Here is a 25,914-nt window from a genome sequence, read left to right as displayed (position 1 = left end):
AAGTTGTTAGGCAGATCCCTTTGCCTGAACTAACTTTCTCAGGTGACAAAAGATTATAATTTCTCATCTTCTGTGTCAACACCCTCAGAAAGGAGCTTTCAAATATAATACTAACTAATGTGATTTCCTAATTTTACATTAAATTGATACTGAAAATTATCAGGCCCAGATAACCGATTGCAAGTGTAGGAGAATTAAATAAAAACCAATTGGCACATAAACAGCCGCACTAATATGTTATCACTTCACATTAAATATAATAAAAATAAACTTCAAAGGCACAGTCCGCTGAGAATATAGAATGGTGCAATTTACTTACAAGATCAAGTAAACCATTTCATAAAAGCCAGCAATATGATTGTTTAGGGAGGACATTCCACTTTTAGGATGTAATAAATTAATTTTAAAGGAAATGCTTAAGCCACAAAGACCGAATGAAGTACATTGGTTCCTAGTGTCAATTTCCAAACATCTGTTTCAGACAATCTTAAGGTTGACACTGATGATCATTATGAGTTTTCATTTTATTTTTATATCCTTTATAACAAAACTCCAACAACTTTTGTACTAAAGAAGCCTCAGGTAAGATCAACACTAACAAAATCTAGAGTTCAACATCTGGGCTTAGACCTGGGTTTGGAACTGAAATCACCTTGGTCTCCATTTCTTTATCAGGAGGGCGACATAGGGAGTGCAACTGTCCTGCTTCCTCTCAATCTCTCATCTGCTTTTGATGCACATTGACAATAGTATTCTCACGGACCATCTGTGGTAGAGGTGCATCAGGGCCACTGTTCTGTAATGATTCTGGTCCCGTTTCAAGAGACCGTTTCAGTAGGTTGGGTGAGTATTTCTTGGAACTCCAGCTCTTGAGCTTTGGGGTTCAGCAGGATACTACATTGTTCTCAGTGTTATTTAACATCTATTTAAAGCCATTTGGAGCAAGGTGCCATCAGTACGCTGATGATACCCAAATGTACTTCTGAATTGGAAGTCGTTGTGCAGGCCCTGAATCAGTGTCTCGATGCAAAGGTGGACCAGTTGAAGGCTAATAAACAAAGTCTGCATCCTGGCATGATGGAGGTCCTATGGATGACTGTTCCTAGTATCTGGGAAGCTGGTCAACTGCCTGCCCCGAATGGGGTTGCGCTCTCCCTGAAGTGAAGGAGTGTGTGTGGAGGTGCTTCTAGATCTAGCTCTGTCACTAAGAGTGCCTTTTCCCAGATTTGGCTGGTAAGACAGCTACAGCCATTCGTGAGTCAGAATAGCTTGACCACAGTTGTCCATAAACAAGGTTGGATTATGGCAACACACTCTATGTGGCTTATGAGGGCAACTACTGTGGGATCTGAACTGGCTGCCAATCTGCACATCTCAGGGCCAGGTTACTTGAAAGGCCAACTTTCACCATATATCTCTAGTAGTTCACTACATTTTGTGCGAGAATCTCTCATTGAAGTTCTCACAGTATCAGAAACCCACTCCACAACAATGTGAAGCAGAACTTTTAGTGTAGCTGTCCTAGTTCTGAGGAGTAGCATCCCTGTTTATATATGACAAGTGCCTACTGCTTGTAATTTCTGGGTCCAGTTCAGGACATTCTTCTTTTACAAGCTTTTCCAGCTGGGAAAAAAGACCAGATTTCTGTCTTGCATGTTTATTTGTATTGTTTTAAACATTATTATTATTATTAACCTTGAAATGTATATGAAAGGCAATTCATAATTGAATAAGAATAGCATTCAAAGAAACTCTAAGCATTTCCCTGAACACAGGAATGCTCAAATTGTGGGCGTTGGCAGGATCGTGAACACATGCCTTATTCCCAAGACCCTTGGGTACATGGACTTGGACTGTGAATGCCACAAACATATGCATCACACAAATACCGCAGTCAGGGAGCCATGATTGGCTGCAGCTCCCTCATGAATATACACTCACTGACAAATTCAGATTTGGATTCATGTAGAGTATAAAATATTCTTCTCTGAATGGAACGCACTGAGGAAATGAGTCATCTTCATTTAGGGAAATCCCAATCTCTTAACTTAATGTCTGTAACTGGGTGGTAGCAAGGTTTATATGAGATGCAAATCATTACACCAAGCATATATTTCCAATGAAGAATGTTGTTAAAGTGATTGGTGCAATCATCATAATTTCAAGATCCCTTTTAAGCAGGGGATGTGTTGTTCTTCATTAGTGTCTGTTCACAGTCGTTGGTTGTGGTCTCCATGGGTAGGAAAGAAGGCAGGAATAAGCCCTCAGACCCACCATTTCCCATTGTGAATTAATAGTGAGTTAACTACAGTAAGTGCTTGGTATGAAGATTGAAGAAAATGGCATGATTCAGAGATGAGTGAAGCAAGCAAGCAAGCAAGCAAGCAAATAAATAAATAAATAAATAAATAAATAAATGAGGGATGCAGCAAAAAAAAATATGGATGAAAATATTTCTGTAGAAAATTCCTACAGTTAGGGTTTCTTTCCCCTGGGTGCATCATTCTACACCATCTGTTGTATGTACAAAAGAATGAGATTAATGCGCATTATTTTCTTCCAGAGGGGATGTGTTTCACAAAGTTGATGGTGATATTTTTGGATTTTCCACAAAACCTTTAGAGGTCAGGGTGACATTGCTTTTTGCATACAGAAAAGGGATGATAATAATAGCACTGAACAGATGTGATCAAATTTCTTGGCTGCTACATACTTCTCAGTAGTCTACATTACAGTAAGCATCTATCTCCCCCCTCCTTCCTGTCTGTAACTTCTTGAAGAACTTGCCTCCTGGTGTTTCTTTTCTGCTTTTATTTATTTACTAATCGTTACATTTATATCCCACTTTTCCTCAAAGAAGCTCAGGGATGGCATACGTGGGTCTCTCCCTTTTCATTTTATCCTCACAAGATAGCTATGAAGTAGAACAGTCTGAGAAATTGTGACTGGCTCAAGGTCACCTAGTGAGCTCCATGGCTGACTGGGAATTTGAACCCTGGTCTCCCAGGTTATAATCCGACATTCTACCCACCATGCCATACTGCAGAGCTTTCCAAACTGTGTGTTGTGACACATTAGTGTGTTGGTTGCAGTGCGTAGCTGTGTGATGCAAATGCTCCCTGTGCTCCTCCTGGGTTTGGAAAGAGGTTAGTTTAAGTACCAGTTTGCTAGTAAAACCGTGTCATGAAATGATGCACCTCTTAAAAAGTGTGTCACCAACGTGAAAAGTTTGGAAAGCTCAGCCATACAATACCTCATGTTTCTTGTATTGAAATGCACTGATCTTCTTTGTTTCCCTAATTAGCAAACAATGATGTGAATGAAAAGTGGAGAAAGGTCTGACATTACAACATGAGATACATTTCCTAATCATTTGAGTCCCTATAGGGAGCTTGTGCCAGATTTACGTATAACCTAAACAAGCTATAGCTTAGGGGCCCATTCTCTTGCTCCCCTCCCCCCAATATACTTCTTCTTAATTGTAGTTCACTATTAATATACAGTGGAACCTCTACCTATGACCATAATCCGTTCCGGAGGTCCGTCCAGAGGTCAAAACGGGTCGCTGGGAGAGGCGCTGTTGTGCGCAGGTGCAGGCGGCGATCTCTGCTTCTGCTCATGTGCAAACGGTGATTGCTCCTTCTGTGCATGCACAACTGGAAGCAAACCCGCCGGTTACTTCTGGGTTTGCCTTGAACGTTGGGCAAAACGGGGGTGGACGTAAGAAGAGGTTTGTACCTCTTCTTAATTGTATTTCAATTACTTTGATAAAATACATATTTTTTATGTGCAAATGGCTTTAGATACCTATTAGGTCCATAAATCACCATATATCATATATTCAACACAAAAAACAGCGACAATTTGTTGTTGACAAAGGACAGCTGGACATATGAAGGGCCCCATTACCTTCAGTAGCTTAGGGCCTCATCAAACCTAAATCCAGCCCTGCCCACACAACTTCATTTACCCCCAACTACTGGGCATGCTCGCTGGGGATATCTAGAGGTCTCCCACAACCACATTCCAGAGATGGAAACACATTTACCACAATATCTAGCTTAGGTTAGATCATGTGGCATAGCTACTTGGAAGAAGGAAAATGAATGAGCTATGTCCATCTGTTTTGTGGTGGTCTGACCATTGGCCTGGTGTTAATAGGTGCTTTGCAATTTTTATGAGTAAACACATATTGCCAAATTGTCAAGAAACAGATTGAAAGAGCATACAAATAACTAGTAAAATCAATAGAATAACTGACAGAAAACAAACTACTGCACCTGTATAACGATGATTTTTTTTTTATAATGACTTCTTAGGGCTGATTCACACATGCATAACATGTTGTCTGTGGTGTTAGATCTGTGATGACACACTCACAGCTGCAAGTTATCACTTGCATCAAGTAATAAACATGCACATCAGATTTGGCTGTTAGTATCACTATCTGTAATGCATGTATGACCTACCTGCATTGTGAGACAGTAATTTCAAAGCCTCATTTGGTTAGCTCTATTGAAATCCTTGGAGTAAAAACAAACAAAAGCAAAACAAAAAACCTTCTACATTCATCTTGTCCATTAACTTTGTTTTCTCCTCTGTGTGAATGATTTTAATAGGATATATGAAAAGTGTAAGGGAAGAAATAATAAATTTATTTACTCAATATATTTGTACGTGATGATTCCTAGTGCTGATCTAAAGCACAGTGAGAATCTATACACACACGAACACACATCCCGTTGAGAATGTATTGATGTCATTATATGTGGCTCAGCATACCTTTAAAATAAATTGCAGAAATATATGGTATGTAGCAATTCTCTTGCATACACTGCTTGGGTTTCCTCTGGAAAGTTGGGAAATGTGCCTGAGGAACATGAAAGCAAATATTGGGCGCAATCCATCTCCATTAAAGTCTTACGGGAGAATTACCATTGATTTTTAACAGGGGGTGGATTGAACCATTCTCCTCATTGGTGGTTTCCCCCTCAATCCAGATTCCTGTCAGGATTTACTCCCTCGCAGACAATGAGTTTACATTATTGTAAACCATTAGAGCCTCGCAGCACATCTTGCAGCCACTTCCAAGGGAATATATCTAAGTGCCAAAATGCCAAGGAATCCTTGCCAGGAACACTTCTCTAAATGAGCTGGGGGCAGACTGAGTCTCGGAGCAGCTGGATAGTTCCGTACACATATTGGCATTTTGGATTACTTACTTTCTTCTTAGAAGTATGAGAGGGGAGGGAAATGTTATGCAGCACACTTCCCATAGCGGAGGCTCTTTGTCTATGGTAATTTATCATTTTTCTTTGTATACCTGGCCTGCATTCCAGCTTTCCCCTTCAATATTTCAGAAATAAAGATAAGCTTTGAGCTTTCTGTACAGGGATACTGGGTTCTAACAGGTACTGTGTCTCTACCAAACTTTACAAAATTTGGTTGCTGCTTAACGCTTCTTAGAAAATGGCAAGCTAGGAAGCCAATGGTAACCAGCTGGCATGGCTAAGATCTTAATTTCTGATACATAACTGTAGTAACCATTTTTTTCATTCACTATCAGACTTCAATGGAGTACAGCAGCCATATGCCCAGTAGAGGGCTGTTCTTTTGATTTTGGATGAGCTGGTAGGGTTGTTTGTTCTCTTAGAGAGATGCCTCTTCTGGGATTATCCCAGATCAAATCCATTCCGCTTCACTAGAATTTTGATGTTCATTAAATAAATAACAATGGAAGCTAATGTGGTGTAGTGAGCAGAACGCCAGGCTTGAATTGGGTATCTGAAATTCCTGCTTAGCTTTTTAGCTGAGGTCCAGAGCTGAGGGTCTTCTGGCGGTTCCCTCACTGTGAGAAGCCAAGTTACAGGGAACCAGGCAGAGGGCCTTCTCGGTAGTAGCGCCTGCCCTGTGGAACGCCCTCCCACCAGATGTCAAAGAGAACAACTACCAGACTTTTAGAAGACATCTGAAGGCAGCCCTGTTTAGGGAAGCTTTTAATGTTTGATGGATTACTGTATTTTAATATTTTGTTGGAAGCCGCCCAGAGTGGCTGGGGAAGCCCAGCCAGATGGGCGAGGTATAAATAAATTATTATTATTATTATTATTATTATTATTATTATTATTATTATTATTATTATTTACCTAAGTGACTTTAGAACAAGCCCATTCTCAACATACATTGGGGGCACTACAAAGTGCTCAACCTCACTTCCCTCCCCATTATCAGATTCTTGCCTTTGACATATACTGTTGCTTTTCTTTCAGACATATTAGCACGTGCGACACAACTCATCCACTTAGAAATATACTTTCCCCCCTCTGTGCCAGCAAAATAATAATAATAATAATAATAATAATAATAATAATAATAATAAATAAATAAATACATACATACATACATACATACATACATACATACATAAATACATAAATTAAAAAAATCATCTTATTCTTGTGCTGCCAATCCCAGGCAAAATGTCCTATGATTGCAGCCCCACAACATTTGGAGGGTCACAGGTTCCTCATTCCTAAACTAACTAGGCTACAATTTATATCATGCCTTACTGCAGAAGGGGTGCAGGTGGCACTGTGGGTTAAACCACAGAGCCTAGGGCTTGCCAATCAGAAGGTCGGTAGTTTGAATCCCTGTAACGGGGTGAGCTCCCGTTGCTTGGTCCCTGCTCCTGCCAAGCTAGCAGTTCAAAAGCACGTCAAAGTGCAAGTAGATAAATAGGTACCGCTCCAGCAGGAAGGTAAACGGTGTTTCCGTGCACTGCTCTGGTTTGCCAGAAGTGGCTTAGTCATGCTGGCCACATGACCCAGAAGCTGTACACCGGCTCCCTCAGCCAGTAAAGCGAGATGAGCACCACAACCCCAGAGTTGTCCACGACTGGACCTAACGATCAGGCGTCCCTTTACCCTTTACCTTTTTACTGCAGAAAACAACGTGGATATGGTAAGAATGCTGAGAAATCTGTTAAAAGATTCTTCCCCAACAAGTTGCTTTTGAACCAACTCAAGATGGAGTGCAGATATGCCACCAGCCTAATCTATGAGGATATAATAGGATATTTAAGGATATATAATATATACATTCATTTGAATTCAATTGCACTTTGTGTTCAGTGCAGTCCAGTAAATTCAAGAGCTTCAGGACCCTGCTTTGACATATAGCAGAAATGTCAGGGAACTGCTATCGGAACTAGAGGAGGAGGCGAGGCTCCACAGCGATGCTGGAGAGGGGACAAGCAGGGAGAGAGGCAGGTCTCCGGTTGGGGAAGAAAATCAGCACAACACCAGGGATAGAGGGGGGCCAATGGGGGAAGCAGAGAGCAGGCTCCGGGACTCTTCACTGGACACCAGCGGGGAGAGCACAGGTCCTCCGCTACCCACGCCCTCCCTGCGCAGAATACTTCCGCGCAGGGAGAGTAGGAGGAGACTGGGCGTCAAACAACTTTTATGTTGGAAAAGGTTTAAGAAACGCCCACTGACGGATTCTGCCAGCGACTGAACAGCCACGGAGTGGATGGCTGTTCAGCGAGAAATGGTTTAACCAGCCAACCTAGCCCAGAGCGGCGGCAACTTACACACAAGCAGCCCCTAAAGCCATTACAAGAAAGTTTCACCGTTACTTTAACTAAGCAGCATTGTTGGGGGCGGGCATGTAATCTTACTGGTTATTTGTAATGGTGTAGAATGACTTGTGACATGAACTTAAAACAGCAAACATCTGGGGCTTTGGGAGAGCAGAACCAATATCTTAATTGGCTGAGTTTCAATAGCTTAGAAAAGAATTTTGGCTGCTAGTTTGAAACTGAATTTAGAGAGCATTTTTCCCCCTTGAAAAGGGTTCCATGTGCCATTTGGCAGATGCTATGGCAAATGTGTATATATATTATTGGCTATCAGAGTTAATATATTTGGTCTATAAAAAGGCACATAAAATGCCTCTATTTTCAGATAGCACCCAAGGGCTGTAGTAATATTACACTTCCTCTGTTTTCCAAAGCATCCCCAGGTACTTTAAAAATAAAATAAAGACACATATATACAATTCATACTTGAGAATTCCACTGCACAAAAGAGTTTAACAGGCATCTGTTGTCCGTGCTTCTAAAACATGGTGGGCCAACGTTAGTCCTTTTGCATTTTTATTAATATTGTTTTTGCTTTGCATCAATAGCTGGTGTAACAGAGATGTTGCTGGGTTTGCAAGTGATGAAAGTGGAAATTGGTTTTGTTCATTTTATTGTTTGTCAATAGACAATGAGGGTAGCGATGGATTGATCTGACAGTTTTAGTTCTCTCCATTTCTTCTTTTCTAATCATTTGTTGGATGATGAATTCCTACTTGAGTACTTATAAAATTTAAAGGAATTGTTTTTCCTCACACACAGGAAGGCAATGCCTCTTGTGCTGTTTGATGCATAAGCAAATGTATGCAAATTTAATCTAACAATTAACCAAGATCAGGTGAAAGGAGTAGAAACTAAGAACCTCTGTATTTTTATGACATTTGAAAAAGTTTCAGAGAATAAGCTGATAGTCTCAGTTGGTGGCAGGTAGGGGAGAAGGACAAACCTGGAGATGTGCTTTGTTTATTTTTAGATCTGTTGTATGGCTTTGCTTTCTAGAGAATGCTATTTGCACTGGCAAGCACTAGTCAAACTTCGGAATCCCTGGAGTTTGCACTGACAAGACCTTTGGGGCTTCAGACATAAATGTAGATTTCACTGTGCTGTCTCCAAATAATGATTTCTATTTTTTTTTATATAATATTTTTATTAAACAATTTTTATATTAATACACACAAAACATACATAAACAAACAACAAACAATAACAGAACAAAAAACAGGTACCATTTCATATCCTAATTTCTTAAACCTTTCTTCCTCGACTTCCTCTTGCCTCCCGTTTCTGTATTCCAAATTCTTATAATTATTCAGCGAATCTTCCCTTATTTTACTATAAATTTATGTTAATCATCCTTATTCTCTTTGTCTTAACCATTACTAATAGTAACCATTTATTTTAATCCAACATCATTCTAACTGTCATTAATTTTGTAGTATTTCTTTAAATAGTCCTTGAACTTTTTCCATTCTTCTTCCGCCGCTTCTCTTCCCTGGTTTCGGATTCTGCTCGTCATTTCTGCCAAGCCCATGTAGTCCATCACCTTCATCTGCCATTCTTCCAGTGTGGGTAGATCCTGTGTCTTCCAGTACTTTGCAATGAGTATTCTGGCTGCTGTTGTAGCATACATAAAAAAAGTTGTATCTGTCTTTAACACCCCCTGGCCAACAATACCCAAGAGAAAGGCCTCTGGTTTCTTGGGGAAAGTATATTTAAATACCTTTTTCAGTTCATTATAAATCATTTCCCAGAATGCCTTAATCTTCGGGCACGTCCACCAGAGGTGAAAGAATGTACCTTCCTTTTCCTTACATTTCCAACATTTATTATCAGGCAAGTGGTAGATCTTTGCAAGCTTGACTGGGGTTATGTACCACCTATAAATCATTTTCATTATATTTTCTCTTAAGGCATTACACGCCGTAAACTTCAACCCGGTGGTCCACAACTTTTCCCAATCAGCAAACATGATGTTATGACCAATGTCCTGAGCCCATTTAATCATACTTGATTTTACCATTTCATCTTGTGTATTCCATTTCAGCAGCAGATCATACATTTTCAAATAATGATTTCTAGCCCATGTCTCATCCGCAATAGTTATATAATGAAAAAAGTCATAAGGACTGTATCCAGCCCCTTCCCAGGGTTAGAAGGAAAAGAGTGAAAGACAGTCAAATTGAGTGTGTTTATGAATACCATGATAAGATCAAGGCTTGGCCATTGGTCTCCAGGATTGGGACTTCTTTAATATTGTTCACACATAAATACTTCCTCCATATCTAGATAGATAGACATATGATAGATAGATGATAGATGATAGATAGATAGACATATGATAGATAGATGATAGATGATAGATAGATAGATAGATAGATATAGATGATAGATAGATAGATGATAGATAGATAGATGATAGATGATAGATGATAGATAGATAGATAGATGATAGATAGATAGATAGATAGATAGATAGATAGATGATAGATAGATAGATGATAGATAGATGTAGATAGAGTGCAGTGGTTTTCAACCAGTGTGCCACGGCACTCTGGGATGCCTTGAAATGATGGTCAGGGGTGCCACGGGCAAGAATGGCCTCTATCCCTCTTTCTTTGTTTCCCTCCTTCCTCTGATATCCTCTTGCACCTCTTCCTCCCAAAGGCTTGCACAGCTGTTTGTTACAGCAGCTGCAAAGGATGCTGCAAAGAGAAGGAAGGGCAGGAGCTGTACAGAAGTAGATAATAAACAATGTTGTTCGTCACATCCTGCCAAGTGTATCATTTTTGCCAGAAGCAACCTGCAAAATGTTCCCTGATGTGCGTGGTGGTTATGCTTTTCAATCAGCTACCACCCATGAAAAAAAAGCTATAGTAAGTTGCATGGAATATGATTAAAAAGGATTAATTGATAATTAGTTACTTCGCACTGTGGTTCTCCAGTAAGCAGGCAATTGTAGATTGCAGGGATTGTGCCTGTATCCAAGACTTTGCTTACCAAGTAAGGTCTGTCTCCCTGTGAAGGATTCTGAAAGTTTCCCACTAAGAGGCAAAGAAACTGGAAGGGGTAGAAAGGATAAACTACCGAAAGACTCCATCCATCCATCTCCTGCTCTCATCAACTATTTTTCCATACAAGGTGGGAGGGAAAAGAACAGGGGAAATTAGCCCCTAAGAAGGGGAGATAAGCAATAGGTGGACAAAGGCCAAATCCTTTGAAATTTGCACTTCTCTGAATTTTGCAAGGCAGTTGTCCAGCCAAATAATGTGTCAAAAATGCATATACCTGGGAAGGGTATGCATAAAATGCATATATTACTGAAAATCACATACAAAAAATGCATTATATATGGGGAAATTGCTTGCAAAAGTGTGCATATCGGAAAAAATTACATGCAAACATGTTTATAATAAGAAAAATCTGCACGGAATTGCTGATAAATTTCCATGACAACTTTTTTTTTAAAGCAATTCACAAACTGATGTGAAAATTTGGAGGACTGAAAACTGGTAAAAAAAGGAACAGAAACTGAAATTGTCAAATGGAAATAAAGGATATAAAGCTATGACTCCCCTCTGTTCTCTACCTTTCCCAATGTTGCCTCCGTCAGTTTTCCACTGGGAGTCATCTGAAAGCCCTTGGTGTTTGAATTCTAGGTGAAATTCTCTCTCCTCCTCTCTTTTTAATAAGGTAGAAATATATATGATTGTGATAAATGTTGCGTAGTCGGAGGTGGGGCCTGAGAAGAATTTCTTTCTAGACAGGTGCAGGCAGTGAATGTACGCAACAGCTAAGCCCAAAGCCTGAGCTTCTCTATGGAAAGCTTTTGCAATATCAGCAAATACAGGCAAAATACCATGCACTGCAGATACAGTACTTTTCTCCCTTTTTTGCCAAGTAGCCACAGGGGATTGAGACAATTTCTTTGAAGTCACTGTTTGACTGCGTAGATCTGCAGTGTCACTCTACAAAGAGAGTTCTTACCTGTACCAGTGCAGAAGAGGGACAGGTCAGAAATGAATTGTTGCACAGTTTTGAGAAACAAGGTGAAGGCAATAGGTAAAGTGTTATAGTCCCAGTACCTCCCATAAAAAACTGAGCAGCAATAGTCAGTCTTTCATAAAAGTGCTGCCCATCTGCTGAGATCAATCCATACGTGTCAGTTCTAATGAAAAAAATGGTGGCAGATTACCTTTCCCAATGAAATAAAAGCAGCTTTCCTCTGGAATAGATTGGTTCAATTCAGAATCTTTTTGAAATGGGTTTCTTGGTTAACTTGCTCATCCTCCCCGTGAGGGCTGCATGTTACATTCCATATGGGTATGTTGGTTGCCATATATCCTCTTTTTTCAGGACATGTCCTCTTTTTCATGGGTATATAGTGGTCCATAGTTAAAAGTAAAGGTAAAGGTACCCCTGACCGTTAGGTCCAGTCGCGGACGACTCTAGGGTTACACACTCATCTCGCTCTATAGGCCAAGGGAGCTGGTGTTTGTCCGCACACAGCTTCCAGGTCATGTGGCCAGCATGACTAAGCCGCTTCTGAGGAACCAGGGCAGTGCACGGAAACGCCATTTACCTTCCCGCCAGAGTGGTACCTATTTATCTACTTGCACTTTGACGTGCTTTTGAACTGCTAGGTTGGCAGGAGTAGGGAGCGAACAACGGGAGCTCACCCCATCGCAGGGATTCGAACTGCCGACTTTCTGATTGGCAAGCTCTAGTCTCTGTAGTTTTTTTTTTTAATAATATTTATTACTTTTAAAGATTACAGAAAAGGAAAAGGAAAAGGAAAAAGGAAAAAGAAAAAAACAAAGAAAGAGAAAAAACAATACAATACAATATATAAACAATACAAAACACAACCTAAACACATTAAACTAAACTAAACAAAACCCTAGCCCACCTTAACCCTAAACAAAACAAAACAATAATCATTTAAAAACATACATCACACCTTTTCCATACTCTATCTTTCATTCCCTTGTTTCCTCGACTTCCTCTCACCTCCCTTTTTGTATTCCACTTCTATTAATTATTTCAGCAAATCCTTTCCATCTTTCTCTATTTTCTGTTATATTATAGATATCTTGACATATTTTTTATCATTAAAACTAAAATACTTATATGTGCTTAACTCCTTATAACATTTCTGCTAAGGCCATAAAATTTCTTTCCACCATTTTTCTATCATTCATTAATTTTACAGTATTTCTATATATAAACTTTAAATTCTCTAATCTTCTTCCACCATCTCCTCTCCCTGGTTTCGGATTCTGCCAGTCCTTTCTGTCAATTCCATATAGTCCATCAACCTGGAGATCTTATGTCCGAGGCTCTTAACTCTTTTCCAGGTTCCTTCTGCGGGTCTTCTTCATATTCTTTAATGCCAAAGAGCAGATCTCGGGAAGACTCCAACCTAACAATGCTTTTATTCCTTCCAGGCAGGTCAGCCAAATTTCCATGGTTGAAGCTGAGGTCTTTAAGATGTTTCATGACATGTTTCAAAATTCCTCCAAATCCAAAGGCCCCCAGAACTCCAATCTCCTCCAGACCCAAGTCCATGTCCCAAAAGTCAGTTAATCCCTGCATAGAGGGATCTTTCCAACTTTCCTTCTTCCGTCCAAGCCGGGATCCAATCCTCAAAATCTGGCTTTTTCTAGATTCAATCATAGAAGGCCTCAACTTATAATCCTCAATTTGCTTCTGTAAGACTAAGGATCCCGCTTGTATTACTTTAGGCTCAACAACCACAGCTTTCTCTTTCTCCTCCACAATTTGTCCTGCCAAAGTAGATTCTTGTACCAAGTCCTGAATTATTTCTGTGTTGGTGGTCACTTTTTGACTCCAATTAGTCACTTTTTGATCCAAGTTGTCAATTTTAAATGACATGTCATCCGTCTTCTTATGAAGCTGTTCCAGCGAGTAGCTTATCTTGCATAATACCATCACAATGGCTTCTCCTGTCAACATTTTGAGTGGTCCAAGGTCAATCTCTGGTTCTCACAATTACTTATCTTGCAGCTGATGATTCCCCAGTTGCACTCCTGTGACAGTTTCAAAAACTCCCTCTAGAAGGAAACAGTCTCCACTTGTATCAGTCCTTTCAGACACAATTCAAGCCATAAAAATAGTTTCAATTTCCAGTTACTTTTCCTCCTTTTTAAAAGCAGAAGAGGACAATGGAAACAGTATCTTTCTCTTATTTAACTAGCTGTCAAAAATGTTTTGTTCACAGTCAATGAACTCTCCCAAAACTTCACTCTTTCTGGCAGCCCTTTCCAGGTTCGGAGCAGTGGTAATTTGGTTTTTCACTCTCTCCTGCAAGCTCGCTAAGTCCAAAATTTCCCCCCTCTTCTCCAGCTTCCAAGGGGGGTTTTGTAGTTTTAACCGATGAAAATTTAATCCTTTGCCAAAAACTTTCAAAGACTTTAGCTTATAACGTCTTTGCTTCAATCTATTTACAAAAGGGGAAGGCGGACTTCCTTTTTAAGACCTTCCTTTTTAAGACCTTCCCCGTTTCGGTGCCAAATTAAGGTATTTAAAGATCCAATTTTCCATTCTACTCACGGGTAGTTGTTTAAAATCCAATTGTCCACAGGAAAAAGTCAGCGCTCTCCGGCAACAGCAATGCGGCTTCACTCCATGAAAGAAGCAGTCAATTAGAAGCCACTCACCCCACGTCGCTCCGGATCCCCGAAACCGGGTTTCCCCACGAGTAGGGGAGGCGCAAAAGGTGCCAGCCGAATCCCAGGTTCACAAGCTTCTCCCACTTGTGATTTCAATGGGTCTCCGCCTTCGCCGTGGCGGTCAGACCCTGCTTTTCACGGAGCAAGTTCCTCCCGATCAGAGGAGCTCCGCCATTGCCGGAGGTGCCAACCCGGAAGTGACCTCTAGTCTCTGTAGTTTAGACCATAGCGCCACCTGCGTCCCTATAGTTAAAAGCAGAAGTTGGCAAATGTGTCCTCTTTTTTGCTCTTTAAAATATGGAAACCCTAGTATGTTCCCAAGAGCACACCTCCAAGATATTTTATCCAGCTTTCAGGGCTCCCCCCCCAGCTGGAACTTGGGGGAACTCAGTTCACCTCTCACATGGGTGACATTGTCATTCTAATAGAATGAGGAAGGAGTTCACTGTGAGTTCTGGCACCTCTTTTTCCTAGAAAAATAACACTGGCAGCTTTCTTGACTATTTTATGGGTCTCTGCAACTATGTCCACAGCAACCAATCATGGGGAGTACATTTTGACAGGACACTGAATGTCAGGCAACCCAAGGCCTGGTTAAAGAGGAACACTTTTGCCTGGCGCCTAAAGGGGTATAATGAAGGCGCCAGGCGAACCTCACTGGGGAGAGCATTCAACAAATGGGGAGCCACTGCAGAAAAGACCACCTATTACTTTAAAGGTGAAAAATCAACTTCTCTCTTTTTTCACCACTGCAGATTCACCTTTTGACTTCTGCCACAAAATGTCTGTACTATACAGTTTACCAATGCCATTAACAATATCTCAGTAACTGTGCAAATCTAGATGTGGTAGAGAACCTACCAGACATACTTTTATAATTAAATAAAAGCAATGTTTTTATTTATTATTAATTCTAAAGACATGATAAGGTATCTTCCAGCACTACAAATCTATGAATACTATACTCCAATTGGTTACTGTTTCTTTAAGACTTACTTACTTCTTTTGCTGCAATAAGATTTCATACCCGCCAACATTTCTCTGATGGAAATAGGAACATCCTATTCTGTAATGATAATTTTACTATTTATAGCTCACACATCTTACTGGGTTGTCCCAGCCACCCTGGGCAGCTTTCATCATATATAAAAACATAATAAAACATTAAACTTTTTTAAAACAACAACAACAACAACTTCTGTATACCGGATTGCCTTCAGATGGCTTGGGGGGGTCAGATAACTCTATACCCTCCAACATTTTTCCAATGCAAATAGGGACATTCTAAGGAAAAGCAGGACATTCTGGGATCAAATCAGAAACCGGGATGGCTTCTCTAAATCAGAAAATAGGGACACTTGGAGGGTTTGAGATTGCTGTATCTTTAAAGAATAGTTACCGATTGGGACAATGCCAAGATAGAAAACCAGTATCCCTCCAGATACTGTGGGACTCCATCTCCCATCAGTCCCAGCCAGCATAGCCAGCATCTAGGAATGATGGGAGTTGTAGTCCAACAACAACTGGAAGGCCACTGGTTCCCTATCCCTGCATTAGGGGTTTTGCTTCTTGGGACAGGTGGCTACTGTCTTTCCCAATAAATGATTTGAACTGTAAATGCAACCTGTGCCATAGGTACTCCTTGCATTTCCTCTCCAATATTTCATTGAAGGCGACTCCTTGCTCCCAAAGGATGAGTTTGCTCTGAGATCATTCTGCGGTTTCCCCATCTTTCTACAAGGGCACTTGAAGGCAATGCCTATTTTCTAGATGCATGTTGCCTTTTCATTCACAAGCAGATGGCAGTTGATCCATTTATCACCTTCCCTTCTTCACCTTGTCTCTGGCTAGCCTTTTTTTTAAAAAAAATAAAAAATAAAAATACTGAGTTTTGGTATAGTATTTCTAAGCATGAACGCTTTCAGGGGTCAGCAAACTTTTTCAGCAGGGGGCCGGTCCACTGTCCCTGAGACCTTGTGGGGAGCCGGACTATCTTTTTTAGGGGAGGGGGGATAATGAATTCCTATGCCCCACAAATAACCCAGAGATGCATTTTAAATAAAAGGACACATTCTGCTCATGTAAAAACACCAGGCAGGCCCCACAAATAACCCAGAGATGCATTTTAAATAAAAGGACACATTCTACTCAGGTAAAAACATTCTACTCAGGTAAAAAAAGAAAATCCATGGGCCGGATTTAGAAGGCAATTGGGCCAGATCCGGGTCCTGTGTCTTAGTTTGCCTACCCATGCTTTAAAATCATCCATGCAAATTTGAATGAGATTGTCGAGAACTGCTGCCCTCTGCCCCTTGTGGAGGCCTGTGTTACTACAGCATCGCAAGTAGGACTCAGATCAATGCTGACTGAGTCTTTCATTCGAATTTCAGTGAATTAGAACTTGGCATACCCAATACATAACCAGTGAAATGACAGAAATAAAGGGCAAATAAGCAAGAGTTTTAAAAGGTAGGGCAGGGGTTGGGTTTGTTGTGATTCTGCTCCATATTGAACCCTCAGGGAGTTCCCCATTCCACCCTTCTCACTGTCCCTGCTCTGTGTCCTCCTTTGGTGTTTCTGAGTGTGTGGAATGTAGCCTTGAACTGTGATAATGCCTCTTGCTTGCCAGGATGCTGAGATGTGCATGTATGTGCCTGGAATGTTGCCTACTGTACAACAGTAAGGGGTGCATCCGTTGCTCAATCCAGTTATGCCTCTGGCCATAGCTGCCACTGTCATGTGGTCCCCAGAAGGGGCTCTCGGGCTGGAAAAGGTTCTCCACTCCTGTTCCATGGCTCCAAAATGAACAAATCTTTTAGGTTGCATAGACCAGCTTCTCTCCCCTACCCGCATTTCACATAATCAAGCAATTTGGGAATACCTTCCCAAAACAATGGACCTGTTGCACACCGGAACTTGCTATGAAGTTTAGTTCTCTCTGAGCCAATGCGAGGTGCTTAATCAGCTCAGGTCTACCTTGGCAACCCTCCATCCATCCCTATGAAGACCTACCCCACATTTCGAGAACGATTAGCAGTGGGTTAAGTAAAATTAAAATAGGTGAAAAACATATTGAAGTGGGAGTATCTTCCTGGCTTCTTCTAGCACCTTCTCTCCATTGCAAAATCAATTTCTTCCCAAATACTAAGCAAATGCTTGCCAAATTTAACAGTCTGTCTCTTGAGTATGCAAATCCAATTAAAATGCTCAGCCAATGGAGAGGGAGAGATAAAATAGGCCCCTGAGAGAATATAGCATATGTTCATGAAGTTTTGTCAAAGAATACTTCTCAAATTTTCCAAGTGGAAGTTCATTGCCTAAATCTAAGAATGCCAGGTGGAACTTTTGCAATGCCATTTAACTAATAACAATGCCAAGTATAGAGATTCTAATTGTTTCTTAGCTAGCTAAACAGCTGCAGTGCATAGCAGAAAAAAAGCTTATGCAGTGCTTTCCCCCCTTTTTCTCTTTTTAAAAAAGGTGTTAGTACTCACCATGAAGTAACTGCCACACTTTTAACATTTGGGTGGGGGGAAAGGTGTCAGTACTGGTACCCTTGAGTACCCCCCAAATAAACTACGCTTATAAGCTATTGTAACTTGGGTCTGTTTCATATGTTGTGGATGCAACCTTCTGGGGTCAGATGGGGTCACTGCTCCTTCATATTGAAGGTCTGGACATTAGTAGGGAAAGTGGGATTCTGCCATATAAAGGAATGATGGTTTTCACCTTGCCTTGGTAATCTTCTGGAGAGGAAAGGACTGAAATCTTCCACAGACCTTTGGTCCTGACTCTTGTCTCCAAAAGCTGCTACTGTTGTTATTTGTTGTTGTTGTTGTTGTTGTTGTTTAGTCGTGTCCGACTCTTCGTGATCCCATGGACCAGAGCACGTCAGGCACTCCTGTCTTCCACTGCCTCCCGCAGTTTGGTCAAAATCATGTTGGTAGCTTTGAGAACACTGTCCAACCATCTCGTCCTCTGTCATCCCCTTCTCCTTGTGCCCTCCATCTTTCCCAACATCAGGGTCTTTTCCAGGGAGTCTTCTCTTCTCATGAGGTGGCCAAAGTATTGGAGCCTCAGCTCCAGGATCTGTCCTTCCAGTGAGCACTCAGGGCTGATTTCCTGAAGAATGGATAGGTTTGATCTTCTTGCAGCCCATGGGACTCTCAAGAGTCTCCTCCAGCACCATAATTCAAAAGCATCAATCCTTCGGCGATCAGCCTTCTTTATGGTCCAGCTCTCACTTCCATACATCACTACTCGGAAAACTATAGCTTTAACTGTACGGACCTTTGTTGGCAAGGTGATGTCTCTGCTTTTTTTGTTTTAAATTATTCTTATTACATGTAAAATAGCAATAATGAATGTAAGAGGTTGAGAATGTGGCTGGGTGTTCCACAGGGCGGGTGCCACTACCAAGAAGGCCCTCTGCCTGGTTCCCTGTAGCTTCACATCTCGCAGTGAGGGAACCACCAGAGGGCCAACAGAGCAGGACCTGTGTCTGGGCTGGAAGATGGAGGTGGAGACATTCCTTCAGGTATACAGGACCGAAGCCATTTAGGGCTTGAAAGGTCAGCACCAACACTTTGAATTCTGCCCGGAAATGAAAGCTTATGCATGCTTTCTCACCTCCACCTCTAATTCCTGACTTGATTCTTATAGACTTTTTTTGCAGATAATTAGGCATTTTAAAAAATAAAGTATGAGCAGTTTGGATATAAGCAAGTGCTTGATGCGAGAGGTGCTTAAAGTTCAGCTGGTATGAAACCAACAGGTTGCATCTCATACACACACACACACACACACACACACACACACCGTATATATTGATTCCTCCTCTATTCCTAAGTGTGGCACAGGGTTTTCAGAAGCCTCAAGCAACTCTAATTATAGAACAAGTCTTTGCCTTATAGATACACATTCCACCACCTATTGAGCATAAAGGCCAACCTTTATGCAAGACTCTGATATATGCAAAAAAGATAGGAACATTCCACGTATTGAATACAGATCAGAAAGCCAAATTATGCATCACATGTACACATACTCTATAGAGGTTTAATTACCAGGATAGGTTATCTGACTGCTAGTTCACTAGCCTCTGAGTTCGGAATAATAGGAGGAGGAGGGAGTGGAACTGTGGCATCAGATGTGTCACACAGCTGTAGGTGGATGCCAAAGTCTTATCCCCTACCTTGCCAAAAGATGCTATCTTCTGCCCATGCTCATATTCTTTTCATCAGCTATTGGGGGATCAATTGCTCAACCCTCCTCCTTTCATCCTCTTTGTTATCTTGACCACAGGCTGTCTGGCATAGTGAGAGAGGCATTAGTCCTGTAATGTTGATGACTGGGTGCATGCTAATCTTGAGGTGTTCATCTGGACTAGATCACACTCATAGCGGCCTGGCTGGATGCTGTTCCTTTTTTGTTCCAAGGAGATTAGACATCTCAGCCTTGAAGTGCATTTTTGAAAGACCACGGAGAAGACTTACAGAAAGAAGCGGAAGTCGGAAAAGAGCCAAGAGCATTGGAAAAAGGAATACTAGACATAGCAAACCTATCTTTTGGATTACATGGCCCAGAGAAAGAGACACCACCGACAGAACAAGAACAGACACTTGGAGCAGTTGGAGGTAAAGTGAAGTAACCCCACCGTGGCTCTGCAACTTGGAAGTTGGAATTGTAATGGTCTTAACTCCCCTCGGAAGATAAAAAGTGTTTTTCATCTATTAAAAAAGGAACAATTGGACTTGATTTGCCTACAAGAAACCCATGTAACAAGGCTACACAGGAAAATACTCATTAACAAGAGATTGGGACAGGAGTTTATTTCATCGGATAAAGTTAAAAAAAGAGTTGTGATATATGCAAAGGAGAGACTATTACCGAAATTAATTTTTAAAGATGAACAAGGAAGATTTTTGGCAATTGAAATTCAAGTTCAAGGAGAGAAATTTTTGATCGTGGGAATTTATGCACCGAATGAGGGGAAGTCCGAATTCTTTAAAAAGTTGCATGAGATTTTATTGGACTATTTGGATTATAACACGATTTTGATGGGGGACATGAATGGAGTAGTATCTACAAACATGGACAAGGCACAAAGGCAGGTAGTCACCAAGGATGGGAGACTACCTAAAACTTTTTTTGAGATGACAGACAATATGGATTTAGTGGACATTTGGAGAACGAAGAATCCCTTGGGAAGAGAGGGAACCTTCTTTTCTGAAGCCAAGATGACATGGACTAGAATTGACCAAATATGGGTAACTAGAGGAATGGCACCAAAGACAAGGAAAGTGGAAATCTGCCCAAAAACTTGCTCCGACCATAATGCTTTAAGGATGGAGATGAAGCAAATATCATCCGGCTCCTTCAGATGGAGGATGAATGACACCTTATTTGGAGACGAAGAAGTTTATAAAAAGGCCCAAAAAACTTTGAGAGACTATTTTGAAATAAACATGAACACCAATGTAGAAAAAAGAGTAATCTGGGACGCAAGCAAAGCTGTTATGAGAGGGTTTCTGATACAACAGAATGCAATAAAGAAGAGAAGTCAAAATGAGAAGAAAGACAAAATTTTGGAGAAAATAAAAGAAAGTGAGAAGAAATTAAGGGCAAAACCAAAGTCGCAGGAGATTTTGAGAGAAATAAAATTATACCAAGTACAAAATATGGAAATGATGAATCAGGAAATAGAATGGAAAATTAAACAAATGAGACAAAAGACATTTGAATCAGCCAACAAATGTGGGAAACTGCTGGCTTGGCAAATGAAAAAAAGACAAAAATTAAATACTATTACAAATTTAGAAGTGGAAGGAAAGAACATACATAACCCAATCGAGATTAGAAACTGCTTCCAGAAGTACTTTAAACAATTATATTCACAAGGGCCTGAGAAAGAAATGGATATAGACCGATTTTTGAAAATAAATGGATTACAGAAAATTTCTCAAGAAAGTAAATTAATGTTGAACTATAAAATATCTGAACAGGAAGTAGAAGGTGCCATCCAAAATATGCAATTGGGCAAATCTCCAGGACCAGATGGGCTGACTTCTAGATATTATAGATCTTTGAAAGAGTGGCTATTACAACCTTTGAAGGAAGTCTGCAATGAAATTTTGGAAGGGAAAAGGGCACCAGAGTCGTGGAAAGAGGCGTATATTACACTTATACCGAAAACAGAGACTGAAAAGACTCAGCTTAAGAACTATCGCCCTATATCGTTACTTAATATGGATTACAAAATTTTTGCTGACATTTTGGCCAAGAGATTGAAAAATGTTGGACGGAAGTGAAAAAAGATTTAGAAATTTGGTCAAACTTGAAGCTTTCCTTGTTGGGTCGAATTGCAGCTATAAAGATGAATGTTTTGCCTAGAATGTTGTTTTTGTTTCAAACATTGCAGATTGTGGACAAAATGGATTGTTTCAAAAAGTGGCAGAAAGATATTTCTAGATTTGTCTGGCAGGGCAAGAAGCCCAGAATAAAAGATATTAACTGATGCAAAGTCTTTCACCTTTGGTGGACGTGCCCAAGAATTAAGGCTTTCTGGGAAATGATCTATAATGAAATGAAAAAGGTATTTAAATATACCTTTCTGAAGAAACCAGAGGCCTTTCTTCTGGGCATTGTCGGCCAATTGGTGCCAAAGAAGGACAGAACTTTTTTTATGTATGCCACAACAGCAGCAAGAATACTTATTGCAAAGTATTGGAAGACACAAGATCTACCCACTTTGGAAGAATGGCAGATGAAGGTGATGGACTATATGGGATTGGCAGAAATGACTGGCAGAATCCGAGACCAGGGAGAAGAGTCGGTGGAAGAAGATTGGAAGAAATTTAAAGACTATCTACAGAAATATTGTAAAATTAATGAATGTTAGAATGATGTTGGATTGAAATTAAGTGGTTACCAGCTGTAACGCTTTAAGAGAATATGAAAAAAAGGATTATAAATAGGTAATAATATAATGGTAAGGATTTGCTGAATCAACAATTTGTGGTGGAATACAAAAAAGGGAGGTATGAGGAGGTCCGGGAAACAAGTTAAAAGAAAATGAACAACTGAAAATTTATGTGTTTTTAATTTTCTTTATTCTGTATTTTTGTTATCTATCTGTTTTTTCTTCTTTTTTACTTTATTGTAATACTTTAAAAAATCGTAATAAATATCCTATAAAAAAAAATGAAGTGCATTTTGGGGCAGTTATCATTCTGTAATGTTGAAACGTCAAGCTTTGTGCCTCTTGCGTGTGGTAACAGAGTGTTCTTTTCTAAGCTAAACATTCATCCCTCACACAATTTATGATTGATTCTTATTGCATTGAGGGGAATAGAGAAACTAATGGCACACAATATTGCATAAAGATAAAGGCATCTTATAAAGAGAAATATATAAAGTTGTACTTGAGAGCTCAGCTGGAAGAATTCAAGACTTTTCATGAAGAAAATAAGTTACACAAGGACACGGATACATTACATAGAATGAAGGTAAACAATAAAGGTAAAAAGGTAAAGGACCCCTGGACAGTTAAGTCCAGTCAAAGCGACCATGGGGTTGTGGCGCTCATTTCACTTTAGGCTGAGGGAGCTGGCGTTTGTCCACAGACAGCTTTCCAGGTCATGTGGCCAGCATGACTAAACCGCTTCTGGTGCAACAGAACACTGTGATGGAAACCAGAGTGCACAGGAACGCCATTTACCTTCCCGCTGCAGTGGTACCTATTTATCTACTTGCACTGGTATGCTTTCAAACTGCTAAGTTGGCAGAAGCTGGAACACAGTCTCACCCCGTCATGGAGATTTGAACCACCAACCTTCTGATTGGCAAGCCCAATAGGCTCAGTGGTTTAGACCACAGCACCACCCACGTCACAAGAACATACACACTAAAAACATGCCTACCTTATTTAAAAGAGTTGATATCCCTGTGAATTGTAGCATGCACTAACTTGCACCACTTAAAGCTGTTAAAATGAGTAACTCTGCATGCCAGGGTTAGCTGTCGCAGAACCAGAAGGGCTTTCTAAGCCAACCCTTTTCCTCCATGCAGGAAATCCAGGGTTTGACCATTCCCAACAGATTACTATCCAGTCTCTGCTTGAAGACCATAGGAGCCAACTCCCAGGGGCCGTAGGAGCTTTGACCCCCACAATAAAATATTTGAGGGGGAGGGGGCCCCACAAAGTTGATGGGCATTCCCATTCAAATGGTGTGTGTGCACTGCATCATGTGATCAATTCTGTGGAGTGGGGCTTACCTGGGCCCCCACAATATTTTATTCAGGTTGAAGACTGTCAATGAGCTTCTTTGTGGGGACCTGTCTTCTCTCTTCCTGCTAGAAAGAATTCTGATCAATTCCCAGTTGTCCCGCGACTGCCAAAGCAAGGTTAAGGGCACTCTGACCTCCACCATTACCCAGAGGAGGGTGTTGAGGAGGGGCCATAGCACTCTACATGGAGCTGCTTTGAAGGTGACTCAGAAACTACAACCAGGGCATTTTTCAGCAGGAACCCGCCGGAACTCAGTTCTGGCACCGCTCATGTGGACACCATTGCCATTCTAAGAGAACAAGGGAGGTGTTCATGGTGAGTTCTGGCACTGCATTTTCTAGAAAAATAGCACTGACTACAACTAATCCAGAATGTGAAACAGTTTATAAATTCTGAAAGAGATAAGATAAGATAAATAAGATGATAATATAAGATAAGATAAGATGATAAGATAAGATCCCAAGGGAAATGTCAGATGGAGGGGGGGAAACAGCATTAGGGAGAAGAGGAGCTTTGTATGCCTGGCAGAAAAAGAATAGACAGACAAAGCAGATTTGAAGGGCTGGAGTGGGACTGAGTTTATTTGAACTAACAAGCCAGTTTGACTGCAGGCTTCTGATCATTTGCATTAGTAGCAAATCTTAAGGAATTAATAGCAGTAACATTCCCCCCAAGGATTATGATGAATTATAGTTTCATCCTTGCTCTGTTTTGGATGTCTGTTCACTTGGGTATCAACTTCACTCTGTACAGCATGATCAGTGAATTCTTCAAGGGGTTAATCAAGATAACAGTGTGCCAAACTGCAGGAAGTGATTGCTTGGGCTCTGCGTTGGGTTTTTTTTTACTCCCTGAAACAATATAAGAGATTTCCCCAAAGGCTGAAGCTTTTGGCTTTGAAGTTCGGAAGAATGGCAACTGCTGCTGTGAAAGTGATGAGAGGGACTGACTAAAGAGATACTCTGGAAGTTCCAAGTTGTCATTAAGAAGCTTCATATCCAGCCTGGGTTGGAAGATTGTTCATTTTTCTAGAGAAGGGCAGGACTACTTAGGAGCCGGAGGACAAGAACTGGCAATATATAGGCAGATGAAAATAGGCTTAAAGGTGGTAGGGCACTGAAAACTACTGTGCTGATTTTGCAAAGTTGATGAGCTGGGTAAGCACCATAGCAGAGACAGCTAGCACGTGCTTAGGACAGATTTTCTATCTCCAATACAGTCCTTGCCTTCCAGAGACGAGGATCCTTATAGTGCCAGATATGTTTTTTATTCTCATGACAGCATGGTTGCCAAATGTAGTGTTTGACTGATGAACTGAATTTATAGCTAGTGTTTCTGATAGTGAAGATAAAAGGGTAAAGGTAAAGGACCCCTTTACAGTTAAGTCCAGTCGCAGATGGCTCTGGGGTTGCAGCGCTCATCTTGCTTTACAAGCCGAGGGAGCCAGTGTTTGTCCGCAGACAGTTTTTCTGGGTTATGTGGCCAGCATGACTAAACCGCTCCTGGGGCAATGGAACATTGAAACCAGAGCAGCGCACGGAAACGCCATTTACCTTCCCGCCGGAGCGGTACCTATTTATCTACTTGCACTTTGGGCCGTGTTTTTGAACTGCTAGGTTGGCAGGCGCTGGGACTGAGCAACTGGAGCTCGCCCCGTTGCGGGGATTTGAACCGCCAACCTTCTTATCGGCAAGCCCAAGAGGCTCAGTGGTTTAGGCCACCCGCATCCCTAGTGAAGATAGTATATAGCTATTATAATTAGTAGCCATATTGACATGTGAATATGTAAGAGTAAAATGGTATTTTTGTATGTGCTGCCTGTGTGGTGGCAGGTGCATTATTTAGAGGGGGGGCAAATCCATGAATGATAATATGTCATAAGAACTATAACCATATAATCCTCATGTGTCAAATACCGATGTTTTGTTTCCCTGATGACTATAGAATCTGAAAGTTCAGAGTTTTGAATACCTTTGTTTTTAAATTCGCTTTGAGTAAAATTGAATGAGACACATTTAATGAGTTCGCACACCATGTTGTTCACTTGATAACTGCTGCAATTTGATGGCCTGATTTTGTAAAACTGCTGTCATCAGTTATCATGTGATGAGTAATGTCTCCTATCATTTCCAGCAATTACCCAGTAATGGGAGCCAAGCTGGGAAGTGATTAACCTATCATGGGTTTGCTGTTTGGCCTGCCGTAGAGTAGGTATCACTTGATTTAGGCAAAGTTTTGCTTTTGCTTGATTTTCGCTTTCTTGATTCAAGTTATAATGGTGAAGAAAGACGTTTTAA

The sequence above is a fragment of the Podarcis raffonei genome, chromosome 17 (assembly GCF_027172205.1).
Source record: "Podarcis raffonei isolate rPodRaf1 chromosome 17, rPodRaf1.pri, whole genome shotgun sequence".
Taxonomy (NCBI): domain Eukaryota; kingdom Metazoa; phylum Chordata; class Lepidosauria; order Squamata; family Lacertidae; genus Podarcis; species Podarcis raffonei.
This window is presented reverse-complemented; position numbering follows the sequence as displayed.